The following is a 15,710-nucleotide window of genomic DNA, read 5'->3' on the forward strand; positions in this document are numbered from 1 at the left end:
CAATCCTCATAATTGTCAAGGGAGTTTGATAGCCAATGCCCGTCTTTCCATCATCCCCATTTCTCCTCTTTACGACTCTGAGTTTATCCAATCTGGGAGTAGAAAAAATAGCATATGGTTTAAGCGACTAATTAGATACCCTGGGAAGTGGATGATGACAGTCAACAGTTGGTGGACATCCAATAGGCTGAATATCTGTCTCCCATTCATAGCTAAGCAGCCCATATGAAGGCAGTCTGGGTTGGGCTGTATGCTAGGGTTCACCAGGAGTAACTAGACCAGCTTCCCAACCTGCAGCTCCTTCTGCCGCTGTTCAAGTGTCAAATGTTCAGGCTTTGGCTGGGGGAGAATCCCAGGCTTGACACCAAAGAGTTAAACTTGGGAAAAGAAGACTAGCTTCACAATTTTTTTTCAGTACAGCCTGTGCCTCTCCCGACTCGAGCTATGACAGCTCTAATCATCCTAAAGTGGGACTCGCATTAGCTGGATTGAGCTGACAGAGCTTCTCTCCTGATGAAAAACAGTACCATGTCATCTCTGAGACAAGTTCTTGCTGGAGCTTGCAAGGCTCTGATAGAAGCTGGAGGGGGAGATAGGGGGGGACTGGATGGTGCAGGGGGTTGGGAATGAACCCCAGAGACCGGCTCAGCCACTGCCGAGCCAGCCCCCCGTGAGGAGCAGATGCAAGTCTGGACCCTGTGTTGGCTACTGAATGACCATTAGGAAGTGTGTGCTAATGGTCCAGTTCCTGGTGGGAAGGCAAATGCCTTCTGACTCCACGAGCAGTCCTCCCTGGGTGTGAATCGCAGGTATTGGCAGCAGAACAGGGAAGCTGCCTTATCCTGTGGACAGATGCAGCAAAACTGGACAGCTGAGGGCTGTTGCGCAGGACCTTTTGGAAAGAGCAAGTGGCTATTTCGTTTGCTAGGATCCAAGCCTGCAAAGGAGCCATCACCAAGGTATCCACACTCCATCCGGACTGCACACCACTGTCCACACACTCTCCCCACTAACCCCCATGGGACCGGACCTGTAGCAACTTGACCCAATGAAAAGATGCCCTTCAGGGGGCTTAAATCACCTGGCGACAAAGCATGTGCTGAGGATAGGGCATTACATCTGCCTTTCCCTCGGGGCAGCTTCTAGGGTGCCCTAGAAGCAGCTCACCCCAGGACGCTGCTCTGGCTCCCCCAGGGAAGAAGCTCCTGCTTGCCTATTTATTTATGACACTGATCCCTGACTCTCCCTCATCGGCTCCTGGCTAATGGTTAATTCTTGGGCTGCCGGCACATGGCTGCTCTCCCTGGGGCTGGGGTCCAGATGGAGCTGCCTCCACTAATTGTTCAAGTTGTGCTGATGCAATTTCCTTATTCTGTTTGCAGATTTTTTTTATTGCTCCCCCGGTCCAAGGGGGAAGGTTCTTGGCAGAGACAACAGCTGGCAGCGATTCTAATGTGATGCTACAAGGCTGGGGCTCCTTAATTATCGCGTTCACCTTCCAGCTTATACACACATGGAGCTATTTGATTTACATACAAGCACACATGGCTTCTTACCTGCTACCCAGCTATCATGCTGCACCTCCTAGTATAATGTCGGGGTACCGTCCTGCCCTCCTCACGACTCCCACACACCCACACCCACATATGCTGGCAGGGAAAGAGCAGAATGCCCCTCAGTTCATCTCCGTCTTTTCAACTTCTCTGAGGTCTTCGCTTTCCATGTGGCGACCCTCAGTGGAGCTGACTTTGGCTGTCTTTGACGTCGCATCATAATCTATAACTTGGCTCACAATTGAAATTGTTCTCCAGTGACGCAGAAATTACACATCCAAACAGGAAAAGCACTGATCTGTGCAGTGCTGAGGGGAGAGGAGGAGGAAGTCTGTGCTCAGGGAGCAGACCTGCCAAGCTGGGGGATTTATTTCCTAGAGCCTTAGCATTTATGTGCTACCAACCTCCTACTGTTTGAAGGGACAAGACAAACTGTCTGCAAATGAAATTATTTCTTGGACAAAAAAAATGACACAGGGGAGCCCGGTTCTCTTCTAGCTCATAGCAGTTGAACACCGATTCATCTCCATTGGCCTTCGTGAAACGAATCCTGCCTTGCACAGGTGTAAATGAGACGAACCTGGCCCCAGACTGCAACACTGTCTTTACCTGTAAGCCAGGCACACCCAGTCCTGGGAAAAAATCTAGCGATCAAAAAAGATGCTGCTCATCATTTTCCGATTTTTTTATTTTTTGCATCCAACTCCATCATTATAAGGTGCCTGTTGCTTGGAGACTGCAGCTAGCATGCTGTTTTCTTGGAAATGGAAACCCCAGAATAACCAAAGGGTCAGTTCAGAGCCCTGAGGGGCTGAGATAAGGAGTAGCTTGACTGAGGTATCCAGTGCATTGCTACCTTTCCCCAGTGGCTGCAGCCCCGTCCTCTTACTTGTTTTATTCAAAACAGGTCTCCTGCCTTTCCCTCCCTGCCTGAGTCTGTAGAGAGCCTGAGGCAGTAACACAGAGCCGTGCTTCTGGTGTCTTCTGTTCAGGTGGACGGTGACCTTCAGATCCAGCCAGGGAGTGGCCAACTCCTAGTACTGCTGAGCTGATCCAGATGGGCCAAGGAAGAGGACAGGAATCATCTTCAGGCAGGTGACGTTCCTCCCTAACCCGGGAAGTACCACCACACCCCAAAGCCTGGCTGAAACCCTCTCCCTCCTGGTGCACGTTACTGTTTTGCTGCTCCTCCAACCAAAGTAGGCTACAGGGGTGTCTGCCCTCACTTATCAACCCCCACTCAATAGTACTCTTGCCGTTTTTGACTCCTCTGTCCAACTGAGTCCTCTCCACCCTTCATAAGCACCACCGAGGCAATTATCAATAATTGGCCTTGGCTGGTTGCAAGCTCTTGAAGTGGCAAGCCACTTTGTTCCCAGGCTGGGTCCCGCACGCCACTGAAGTCTCCATGAAGGCTTTGCTGGTGTCATCTGCCTCGGGGTTGTGGGGCCTGCACAGTAGATGCTCCAGCTCTCCCCCAGGCTCGCTACTCGGCAAGAGGGGGCAGCTCCTCTCCTTCAATGTTCCCCAGGGCTCTCTTACCAGTTGTTTCCAGGCACATGCAATGGGAGCCCAGTCTTTTCTAGGTGGGCAGAGTTTGGGTGAGGCTTGGGGAATGCCACCATTTACAATAGAAAATAATAGCCCCTGGAAAGGGAGAGGGCATGCTGGTACACGATGAACCCTGGGCTTGCCTCGGCTCCCTTGTCCTGTTTGCTAGGCCCATGGAGAAGGGATGGGGCTTGTTGGATGTGAGGAAGTTTTTCCTGAGATAAAAAACAATACCTTTTAAAACCTGAAAGTCAGCAGGATTCAAACCTGCACAGGGAGCTCTCCAAGGATTTCTTTTTAGGCCAGCATTGCAATTACTTGGCTACAACAGCTCAGAATACATCGAGCTCCTTGGCAGAGCCTGTATCAAGCAGCCTCCATGACAGCCAGCTGAGGGATTATATTTAACATCCCTCCTGTCTGCTAATGCAGTCATGATGAGCCCTTCACAAGCAGTACATCACACCAGGATCCCGCTGCTCCCACAGCTGCACGTCCCTGACGGAGAGGCTGTCGGGGACCTGTGGATTAAAGCCAGAGTTGCTTTTAAAACCCTTGCTTTGTGAGCAAGGAGTTAAGCAAGGTTTGGTTGTAGTGAAAGGCAAACTCAAGCCCAGCACGCAGGGTTCGGTTGGGTTCAGGTGACTCTTCTGCTCCATGCAGCCCCCCAGACTCTGCGTTGCAACTACAGCACCTTTTCCAATAGGCAGGAGCAATGAAGAAGATCATCAGCTCCAGTGAGGGCTGGAGAGCAAAGACAGGAAGAAAATAAGATCAGAGAGAGCCCCCAATGAGCTGTGAGGACTCATCTGAGTGCAATATCAGAACAACACACTGGAAGGCTAAGTAGCACTGGGAAACACCAACACACACATGGGGAATCACTGGCTACGCAGCAGCACTGGAGAAAAGGATCTGGGGGCAAAAGGGAACTGCAACCTGAATGTGAGCCGTCTGTGCAATGTGGTTGCAAAAAAACTACAGTGTCCTTCACTTCTTCCCCTGCGCTGTAGTGCTGAGTGCTGTTGTACTCTACCCAGAGGTGGCTGCATTTCACTGGGATTCAGTTAAAATGCCATCTGTGTCGGTGCAGGTAAATGTAGCAACACCCTCTACCAGGGACCAGCCCTGGGCCAGAAGCCAAGCCCCCACCCAGCTCTCTTCTCCAGACATCACGCAGAGATTTCTAGAGGCTGAGTAAGCCAGCGGCTAGCATGGCCACAGAAAACCATGCTCAGCATCTTTAGTGCTGGAGGCCTCCATCAGCTAGAGGCAACACTAGAAAGTTTGTGGGCACTTGGAGCCATGGCCCAGAAGTCAGGAGCTGAATGAGAGTTTGGAAGGAGTTGTTGTCTGGCTGCTCGATGACCATCACTGGGCAATAATCTGGAGAGAAAAGTTGTAGCAGAAGGGACATGTTCAGCGAGAAAGGAAATAGCAGGGCCTCCTGAACAGCCAAAACACAGGCAGGAAGAACCTAGGATCGTGCAGTCTAATGAGTACAGAAGTGGATTTAAAGAAGACGGGGAGACAAGGTTACTTCTGCCAGAAAGAGAGGCTACAGAAGTGCTCCTGGCTGGACATGGACAGGCCCCTGAGCTAGTCCTCTAGCCGTGCAGTTCTGAGCATGTCGCGCTGTGCCAGTGCTCCAGTGCCACGCATTCACGGTGGGGCATGGGAAGAGAGAAAGCTGCCCGCAATGCGTGTTCAATGCGGTGCTGAGATGCAGGAACAAGAGAGCCAAGGAGAGAGCGGTGCGTGATGTGACAGCAGCCAGCCCCACCCTGTGCAAGGCAGCTGGTGGAAGAGCTTCATCCTTCAGTGTTTAATCTCCAGGCATTGCAGCTACTTGGAAACACTGCTAATGATCAGCTCCTCTGATATGAAGTCCCAGCCTTGGCTGGCATCATCGCCGATGGATATTTACCTTGCTTCAAGATACACCACTGCAGATGTTTGCATTCTGTCCGGGAGCCAGGCACTGCTGCTACCAACACATTTGTAGGAGAAACCTGTCTCCTCTTCAGCACTGCTATGACTATAAAGATGACGACCAGAATCACTGGTAGATATGCAGCAATCATTTGATCTGACTCTTGATGCTTTTGGGGTCTTGGTAGAAGCAGCCTGCCTTTTCCCCGGACTCTGCTGAGGTGTCTGCAAGGGGTTTTTGTCCCCTGCCTGTTCCCTGCTGATTTGTCCATAGCAAGAGTCTGCTCTAACACCAGTGCTGATACTACAGGACTAATGACGATTCCTCTACACAGATTTCACCTGTGGCTCTCAAGGTACTTTCTAAGGAGGCTAATGGTTATGCCCTCCTTTGTACAGAGACTTGTTAGCACCCAAAATGACACCCACTTTGGCTAAAGGCATGGCTTTGGATCAGCTCGATTAAAACTATCCCACTCCACTCTTCAGACAGGTTTCAAAGCACTTTTAACTGGCTTGGTGTAAAACAGCAATGCTCAGCGCTGACTAGTAGTGCACATCTAAAGAGCCACCCTGGTATGAACCTCCCTTGGTGAGCAGTGCTGCTCCAGGTCAGAAGGAAATATTACAGTAGGGGGTTGCACATGTGGCAGGACAGACAGACCCAGCATATGCAGTCAAACAAGCAGTTGGATAATATTTTCTATAAAGAGCCATCAGTGATAAATCAAAAAGTCATTTGTGGGATAAGAACCAAGGCAAGGTATCTCTTGGAGACCTGGTCCACATGTATGCATTTTGTTGGCAATGTTATGTTGATGAGGGGTGCAAACAAAACCATAGCTTTGCCTGTTAGGAGAAGCCCTGAGGTTCATGCTGTTGTATCCCCAAAAAGTCCTTTTTCCAGTAATTTATTACTGGTTTGAGCTAACCCAGCCAAAGAACTCTTTGGCTAGGATGAATCACCACCTCACTAAGGGGTTTTGCTTGTAGAGCTCTCCCAGCACCCTGCCCCAGCAAACTCCTTCTAGTTCTAGGTAAGGCATAAGCTGTTTTGCAATTAATATAAATCAAAGTGATTGAAGGGCATGTCTTGTCTACACACCAGAGTCCCACCCTGGTTTGAGCTAAACCAGCCAAAGAACTCTTTGGCTAGGATGAATCACCACCTCACTAAGGGGTTTTGCTTGTAGAGCTCTCCCAGCACCCTGCCCCAGCAAACTCCTTCTAGTTCTAGGTAAGGCATAAGCTGTTTTGCAATTAATATAAATCAAAGTGATTGAAGGGCATGTCTTGTCTACACACCAGAGTCCCACTGCTTTAACTGAGCTTTTATGACTGAATGTGGCTGAAGGGATATAAACCCCCTGCACCAAGCGTGGCTGCAGATATACTGGGATGATTATGTCTCTGCAGATATAGAATCATAGAAAATGAGGGTAGGAAGGGACCTCAGGGGGTCACATCTAGTCCAACCCCCTGCTCAAAGCAGGACCAGCCCCAACTGCATCATCCCAGCCAAGGCTTTGTCTACCCAGGTCTTAAAAACCTCCAAGGAGGGAGGGTCTGTTATCTGCCCCCACTGAGAACAGCCCAGCTCCTTCCTCTTTGGACCTGCCCTTCAGGTAGTTCAAGGTTGCTATTAAGTCCCCTCTCAGTCTTCCCTTCTCCAGACTAAATAAGCCCAGTCCCCTCAGCCTCTCCTGTACGTCATGTGTCCCAGCCCCCTAACCATTTTTGTTGCCTTCCTCTGGACTATCTCCAATTTGTCTACAAATAGTTGTTCGTCTTAGGGAGGGACATCAAGCTGAACTGGTGTAATGTTTAGCTCCGTCCAAGCAAAGGCTGTACCAGTAGATGTACTTTAGCAACGGGTGCCCGACATCCTGTATGCTGTCTAAGATGAGCAACGTCACACTTGTGGCCAGGCGGGGTTGTGACAAGTTAATCAAATAGGTTATTTCAGTTAATAGGTGCAGATGTGCCCTAAGGGCCAGAAGTGGGGAGTGTCTTGTCCAGGGCCATCAAGCAACTCTACAGTGGAGGTGGATCTCCTGGCTCACAGGCTGGGGCTCTGTCCATTTGATCATCACCAACTGTGCACATACCTGTAAAGACCTCCCAGCCTTTACTGAGTCACTGCTCACTCCAATTTACCTACCACGTGGGATCTAGCTTGAAACCCTCCCCAGGTCCCTTGTCCCCAAAATTAGCTCCCCAGCTCTACTCTACACACAGGACTGTCCTCCCACTCTACATCAAGACCCCTGAATGGCCCACCTTGCCCAGTGTCTAAGCAAGACCCCAAAGCCATGGAGACATCCACAAAAGCCAAGTCTCAAGAAGCTCCAGGGGATGGAGAACTGGTTACTTTGCAACTCCTTCATTTCCAGGCAGACTATCCAGTAGGTCACTATGTTAAAAAAACAACTGAGGAGCCAGTTAACCATGGAACTGCCTGGGAAAGCAGTAAATATCCCACTGACATGCGCAGCCTTGCTGCAGGCTCAGATCAGGACTCACCAGGCTCCAGGGGCTGATTAATTAATTATATGAGCTGGGCAGAGGTGCTCCGGCTTCGACTGACATGCAAAGCGCAGAGCGGGGATCTGGGCTGGAAATAGTCTTACATTATGTGAAGGAGAGATGAATAATTAAAGGGCCAGTGATAATTCCTTCTATTTCTGTGGATGCCGACATGCGAGCAAGTGGTGAAGTAGTGAGCTTGGATACCAGAGAGATGGGCAGACCCCCTAAGACCTGCCTCTCTGGGAGCAGAGTCCCTCATACCACTCAAGAGGCAAGACTTAGATGTCAGGAAGGGGAAGGGGATTTTTTAACTGAGGCTGCTGGGCACAGAGGAACCCTGTGGGTCTCCCTAGGTCTGAGACTCTGCTACTTAATGCACTGCAGTCGTGCAAACTCAACATTTTTGAAAGGGAATGCTGACTCCGTTGCAGTCGGGCTGCTAAGGGAGGGCCCCAGAGGGTCAACTGGGTATATTCAGTGTTATGAGTCTGTGTAATTGGAAGAGGAAGGAAATGGCTTTGTTGAGGCGAAGACAGTAAAAGACTGCAGTCCTCACAGGCCTTTTTCTAAAGGCGAAGCAAGTCCCACGTGGTTTGGTGTCAAGAATTCTGGGGATTCCTAGACATGAAGGCAGGAGACTTTTTAAGCCTTTATTATACAAACAGGCCAAACTAAAGGTGAAAGTGCAGACAGACAGACTGACAGAGACTTTTCTGGCATTTAAAACCTTTATTATAAACCTGTTAAAAATGCTGAATGTGCCAAACTGCAGAGCCATCTCTCTCCCCCCACCAAGGGGCCGGGCATGAAAGCATTCATCAGTAACAAATGCCACATTCTCCCTAGAGACTGAAACACCCTCCTCCTTCCTCATCACCCTTTACGTGGTCATGCATTTGGGTCTAGCCATCCATTTTCCACCATGCAGAGTGCTCCCCCCGGGGCCCAGCCTGACACAAACTGGTCCACCTTCTGTTGGATGGTGGATCTCCTGACTCCCAGGACAGTCTGTCCAAAGGAGATGTGCCTTGACCAGGAGCTGAAAAAGCCGGAGGGTGTTATCGGATCCATATCCTGTGAGCCAGTGTCTGTAGCTAGGGTTGCTATCTTGGCCTGGCTCAATGCAAAACTGGCCAGGCAGATCATGCTCCCCTCAGCTGCTTGGTACAGGACAGAGAAAATGCATGCTGTCTCACAAAATGCTAAGCCCAGAGCACCAAGGAGGACACCGAGAGCAGCAAAGAGTGGTCACGGCTGCAGCCAGTCCAGGAAGACGTGGAAGAACGTTTCCTCCAACAGATTTTAAGAACAGACTCTTGTGGTCATTGCCTGCATAACCCTGGACAGAGGATTTCACCCAGCGACACCTCTCTTGAGCCCAGAAATGTGTGCTGTCTTTTGGAAAGGTGTCCAGTCTTGATTTAAAAAGCAATAAATGATGGCAAATCTGCCATGCCTCGTGGGGAGCTGTTCTGAGAGTGAGCTCCCTTCACCGCTAGTGTTTGGGTCTTCACTCAATCCAGAAATAAGGATTCAACCCCCAGAAAATTCTCAGAAACACCCACGTGGTTCTACAAGAAACAAAGGTGTCACGGTCCCAACCTACATATTCTGCAGCCCAAAATACTATTAATCCATAAACCCCTCAGTTATGCAGGCCTGAGGGGTTCACTGCGCAGTCTTTCATGCCATAGTATTTCTGTGCGTGGGGTCTGTGCTTCCTCTGAGTTTGGCAGATAAAGCCTAAATGGAGCGTTAATGGGAGAGATAAAGATGTCTACCATGACCAAAGCTGTTTCCTAACAGCTACAGCGGTGATTCTCAACCAGGGTACTATGACACCTGGGGGTGCCTTTGAGATCCTTTCTAGGGTGTTGAGGGATGCCACGCAGTGTTAGTACTCTTAGGTTTGTAAACGTGATTCACAAGATAGATCTCAAATAGGCATCCATAGTGTCAAAGGCATGCGGACCTGCTGTGGTCCAAGCTCTCTGCAGCACAAGAATTGCTTTATTATTTTTCTGCAATCAAAAAACAAGTGCAAATGAAGAGCCGGTATTTTCCAAAGGGTGCCTCGAACCTAGCCAGGGGTGCCTCGGGCCTGTTGAGGAGTCTAAAGAGGGTGAGAACCACTGAGTTAGAGGATAGGTAGGGGAGCGGGGAGACATGGGTTTTTTTTCATCTCAGCGCTGCCCTTGATTCATTGCGTGGACTTGAGTAAATTACTAATGAACCTCTCTTGCCATTTCCCTCATCTCTAAAAATTCGAATGTTACCAAGCTCACGGGGGTGTTGTGAGGATTAATTAATGTTTGCAAAGTGCTTTGAACATAGAAGGCACTCAGTGTTATTATTATTACTCTCGACAAACACGCACACGTACGTGCACTCCATCAGGGCTGCCAAGAGCTACTGATTACCGCATGGAATTTATTCCGGGGCTGGTGATGTGTTTATGCAACGAATGATGGACATAAAATGTAATGTGCACCGGGAGGGAACGTAGGCTTCGCAGCCCTCGTTGCTGCTCCTGTGTGGTGGAGACGGAGGGAGCCCTCTTCTTCTGAAGGAAGGAGGTATGGCTTGGCCGGGGCGATTAAAAATAAAATACCATCCTTGGAGGACTGTTAGGATCTCCTGGCAGGAAAAAGGATGAGAGCGCCCTTTTATGGAGCTCATTGGCTTTCTGGACTTCTGCCATTAGCTTTTAGCACCTGGTTTCTTCTGGGCTATGCAGGCAGAGAGACAAAGTTCATATAGGGGCTCCAGAAATATCAGACCTGCCTCTGAAGCCACCAGGGTCCTAGGGGGGGGTGATGAAAGGAGACTGACCCTGATGGGACATTACCCACCTGCTTCAGATATTAAGAGCTTTGGGGTTTTGCAAGCAAACCCCAGATCTGCAGTTCCCACCCATCTCTATTTGTACCTAGGCAAAGCTCCTGCAGATGGAGTGAGCAAGAGCTGCGTTCATAGTGCTCCTCGGCTGTGGGTTAATCGTGCCTCTGGGGATCTCCAGGCCAGCATTTGTAGGGGTCTTAACTGCCACCACTGAGGCTACAGAGCAGTGGCAACCAACATACCTCACACCCCGTTATCATACTGGCTATCGCTGTAGGCTACAGCAGATGCCAGAGGGGAAATAAAAGGCATCACCGCATGTGGCTGGCCTGTGAGAGACATGGAGGATGGAGCAGGATCTGCCCTGCTTTCCTTGAGGAGAAGACAGCAGCACTAGAAGTGGCCGGAGGGCTAACTACCTTCCCCGAGGTGCCTCCATGCTGCAGAGTTGGTAAGATGTGCCAGCCCAGTCCTGCCTATGCCAGACAGCATCTGACTGGGGGGGAGCAGGAGAAGGGGTATGTATTGCAAGATCCTAAGAAGCAGCAGCTGAACCCCCTGGGGACCATTGTCAGGGAGGCAGCTGGATGCTACCAGGCTGGAGAAAAGGCTGGAAGTGTCCTGGTGCCTGAGCTTCCCACTCCTCAAGCCCCAGCTGATTCGCAGCAGTGGTGTTGTTCGATACGGGGAGCAGCGGTGTGCGCTACGAGAGGAATACAACCCCCAGTCACAGCACAAGCACCCAGTAGGAAAATGCCACCTCCCGGCAATGCCCAGCCCGTGCCCCATTTCGCATGTGCAGCGAGGCCTTTTCAAAGCGCAGCATAACTCCGCGGGGAGCAGCCCTCCGGTCACAGCAGCAGGATGTGCCGTGCGGGCCAGCTGGCCCCGCGGAGAGCCGAGTCAGGGCGGGGTGGCTCTCAAGGGCTTGTGCATTTTGGTTCCTCCCTCTCCCGATTTCCAGAGCAACTCCATCTGCTGCTGGTGTCCCCAGCACAGCTGCTGCTTTGAGTCAGGAGCACACTGCAGCTTCCACTGGAGCACTGCAGCAGCTGCTTTTTGGTTTCCCTCCCCTGACAAGACAAAGCATGGGCTGGGGATAATTGGGAAGCTGGAAAATACCCCGTGAAATAAAAGCCTACCTGGCCGTGCAGGAGGTTCTGTCTTTCATTCTCCACCTGCTATACATGAGGCACCTCTGTCTTGCCCCAAATACCGTATTTTTATTGCAGGCAACATGCACCTTTACCCAAAAAAAGCTGCTTGAAATCGGAGTGTGCATGGGGAAACATGGTAAGAACAGTTTCTGCTGCTTTGGGCAGGGGTGGGGGAGGCGGGAAGTGAAATTAAAGTCTGTTCTGCTCCTTCTAGATCAGGTGCAACGAGCAGGCTCAGCTCCCTACCTGCCGCTACTCACTTACTACAAGGAAAGATCTTCCTCATTTCATTCTAACTTTCAAAAGCAAGCTACCCATTTTATTCTGGGGTGCGTTGTGTGCTAGAAAATATGGCAAGTCCCAGGCACTAGCGCTCTCAGGAATCCCATGTAGTGTCTACCAGCATCCTAAGGTGCCTCAGTACCTTGACAAATCTGACCTGAGGGTCTCTGGAGCCCAGGCTGATCAGGCCGGTTGCAGTAGAGCTCCCAGCAGACTGGCCTAGGTGGAAAAGTCTGTCCCCTGTAAATTCCAGGGTGTTTGGCTGCAGCTTTTGAGTTCAGATAAAAGGCAGCTGGTGAATTTGGATCCAGATCAGGCTCTGGTATTGAAACAGCTGTTTGAGTAGAACAGAATCTGCTGCTCAACGGCTTGTTGATTTAACCTGACATCTCTTTGGAGATGCTTCAGGCTCATTATGGTGAGGAAGGTCCCAGTCTTGGTCTTCTGATGCAGTGACTTCAAATCAGATCATGATAATGCATCTACTCCTCATGTGCCATCAGTAGTCTTTCATAGTGCAGCATTAGTTAACTAGCAAACCCCAACATTACGCCAAGCAAAGATTTTACTCCAAACAGGGCAATGAGCAAGACTTTTAAGTTCATTGGTTTCTTTTCTTTGGATTTGTATGTGGAAGAAGTACACATACCACAGACAGGGGGGGGGGGGGGGGGGGGGAGCCAGCATAAAACCGTAAGACAGAGGACGAGGCCCCGTAATATAGTGTCTGGGCACCGAGGATGTATTGACATGTCTCATAATCCTGATGCTGAGTTATTCTGTAGGATGAACAAAGAAAGGTGCCACCTCTGGGATCTCGATACTCATTGTTATCAGCAGGACTTAGGCAAGATAATGAGAACCAGATCCTGCCTCTGTACATACACTCACTCACTCACACGTCCCTTCCCCTCTCTCCACCAGAGAGAAGGCAGGAATGCAAGGTGGAGGTACTCTGCACATCATAAGTTTTAAGGCTTCCAACACATCCTATTTTATCTTCACATCCTGGTTAACAATGTGTTTCATTTGCAGTGAGGCAGTGTCTGGGAAGGATGGCTCCCAAGGTGGCTGGGCTGCATTTTAAAGAGGCTCTTTAAATTCCCTACAACTGTTTCCTGATTTTTGTCCTGTCCTCACACCCAAAGTGGCTGTGGGCTATAAAACTGAGCTCTGATCCTAGCCTGAGGCTGAACCCTCTGCCCAAAAGCAGTTCATCTTACCATAATTAGCTGTAGTCCCACAACATGGTTTATGGTTATTATCCATCAGTTCCACATTCAATTTTCTTTCCTGAGCTACAGGGTTTTCTTTCCTGAGATTTCAGGGTAATACGTGCCTAAAAACAGTAAGGAGCCGATCAAACCGGGGAAGCATTAGCTGTGAATCTCTGTACCCCCATCCAACAACTCTACGGCTTTTGTCTCCTTCAGATGCAGGGGAGGAGAAGCGGGAAGGAAAGGAGGGCAAGGATCTTGAGGCTAAGCTGCAAATATGCTTCAATCCATCAGCCTCTCCTAGCAGCGTCCGACTGTCAGCCTCTACTAGCAGGCACCATAGATTTCTGAGACCGGCAACTCATTACTGCACTTTTTCAATGAGAAAAGCATCTCCCCGTGGAAGTAAGGCATAGTCTGTGAATTGGCCACTGCAGTGGTGGTCCACTGCATGCATCCTCTGCCCGGGGTCCAGTTCTGCTACCTGGAAGTAGACGGGGACCTCCGAGGTTGGGGGGATCTTTTAGCAGGAGGAGCTTGTTGCTGGCAGTGAACTTGGGGACTATAACCTGATGGCCCAAGCTACAGGAAACAGGCGAGTCATGTATTTTGGCTTCTACTTGTGTTGATGCAACACATATCTGAGATGCTGAGTCCCTCAAGTGCACACAGACACTTCTTCCAGGGAAGTTTATAGCCCCCTCTCTATCCTTCCCAAGCACAGACAAAACCCCAGTAAATCAAGGCAAATATTTAGTGTGAGGCTGGCCAAAGAAACTCTTCAGCCAGCCATAAATCATGAGACGCCTGCTGCCTAAGTGAACAAGGCTTTATTTCTGTTTCTGGGGAAGCAGACAACTCCCCGCTTTAGCTTCTTCCTTAGACAAAATATCACTCGTGGTGTGAATCATTGTTTCCTCATTGTCTTCAGTTTCTAGGTGGAGTTCATAGCTTCACAGGCACTATCTAGGGAGACCTGGAGCTGAGTAGCTCTGATCAAAGGTATTGAGAGGGAAGATCCACCAACTCTTCTAATTTAAGGGGCAGAAGGAACTAACCTTATTAACAACATAGTCAAGCACATTTGGTATCTATATGTCTCATAAAATGCTGCATGATTCACTGAACAGGCCTGGGAGTGGGTAGACCAGCCTTGTTTTGTTGCTTATGTGGTTGATCAGTTTGGGAGACCACATCCCCCTCTCAGTGCTGCTGTTTTCCCTCCCACCCATTGCCTGTTTGCAGTCTAAGCTCTTGCTGGGGAGTGAACATCTTTCAGTCTATGCTTGTACAGTGCCCAGCGCAAAGGGACTTGATCTTGCTCACAGCATTGAGGTGGAATTTTAACATAAATCGTTAACAGTAATGATTTCATTGTTCTCAATCCTGCTGCATCAGACCGGGGTATTTGCTGTCGTTACTGCCTATGCCACCAGGGCAATTCCACCTTTTAATATCTAACCATTGAATCAAGCACTGAAGAAGCCCTAAGCTCCTTCTGCTTGGTTAGAGCCTTTTGGTGTACAAACGGATCAATGTTAATGCACGTGACAGTCCCACGTGTGATGGTGCAGTGCAACCGGAAGAGCTAGGGATAGAGGAGAAGCCCCAACAGGACCCTCCCGTCACATCTCAACAGCCACAGGTAGGTCATTCCAGTGCTTTGTCCCATCTGCAGTTGAACTTCTACAGCAGTCGGGACAATCGGAGGGATCCTACCGCCCTGGATCCTACCACGGATCTAACAGACCCTGTGCCTATCCCGAGCTCCACGGCAGCTGGCTCCACACAGAAGCACCAGCAGGACTCAGAGATCCTCCTGCTGGGAGGCTTCTTATGAGATCAGGCCTAAATTGTTCTCTTCCCATCATGGCTAGTGAGATCTCCTGGACCACACCCAGCAGTCTCCCTCCTTAACATTTGCATGCTGCAGTTACCAATAGGCCTGGTGACCAGTGCTCCCTGCTCAGCCAGGCTGTGCATATTTAGCTCTTTCCACCTTTTCTTAGGCGTAATCAACTCTGCTTAATCATTTTTTTCTGCTCTTCTTGGAATTCTCTTTATTTTTCCCTTTATCAGGTCCTTGTGCTGCCTACAGTATCCCGGAGTAACAGATGTAAGCCGGGCTCCTTTATAGCCCCTTCCAGGGTATCTCAGTCCTTCTTTTCCAACCTCTCTGCTGTCCCAGCCTTATGTCCCCTCCCCATGTATAACACTGCAAGTTCATCTCTTGTTTCTAGGAACAATCACCCTGGTACGTAACCACCTGGACCTCCGCACTCATGTCCGAGGCTTCTCCTCTTCGTTCTGACATAGCCTGCAGCACATAGCAGCTTTTCAGCTTTAGAGGGAGATGGGAGCTTTTCAGTCTTTTGTAGAGGGAGACCGTCAGACTTATTGCACGGGTGACTCCTGCTGCATTTTAAATTCGATTCATCCGAAGTGAGAGGTTTGGGACCTGACCGCTGCACCAAATCGGACATAGGGGAATGCGGTCTCCGTGGCTAGTGGGTGCCAAGCCAGCTCCTCATATCTCCTGTCATGCTGCAGCTGCTCCCTGCTTGTGATTTAGAAGAATGTGCATTTTAACCTAGCCTGATGGAGTGAAGTTTCCTTCCTCCTTTATGCTTATTAAGAACGAGTCCTGC

The sequence above is a fragment of the Alligator sinensis genome, unplaced genomic scaffold (assembly GCF_000455745.1).
Source record: "Alligator sinensis unplaced genomic scaffold, ASM45574v1 scaffold1907_1, whole genome shotgun sequence".
Taxonomy (NCBI): domain Eukaryota; kingdom Metazoa; phylum Chordata; order Crocodylia; family Alligatoridae; genus Alligator; species Alligator sinensis.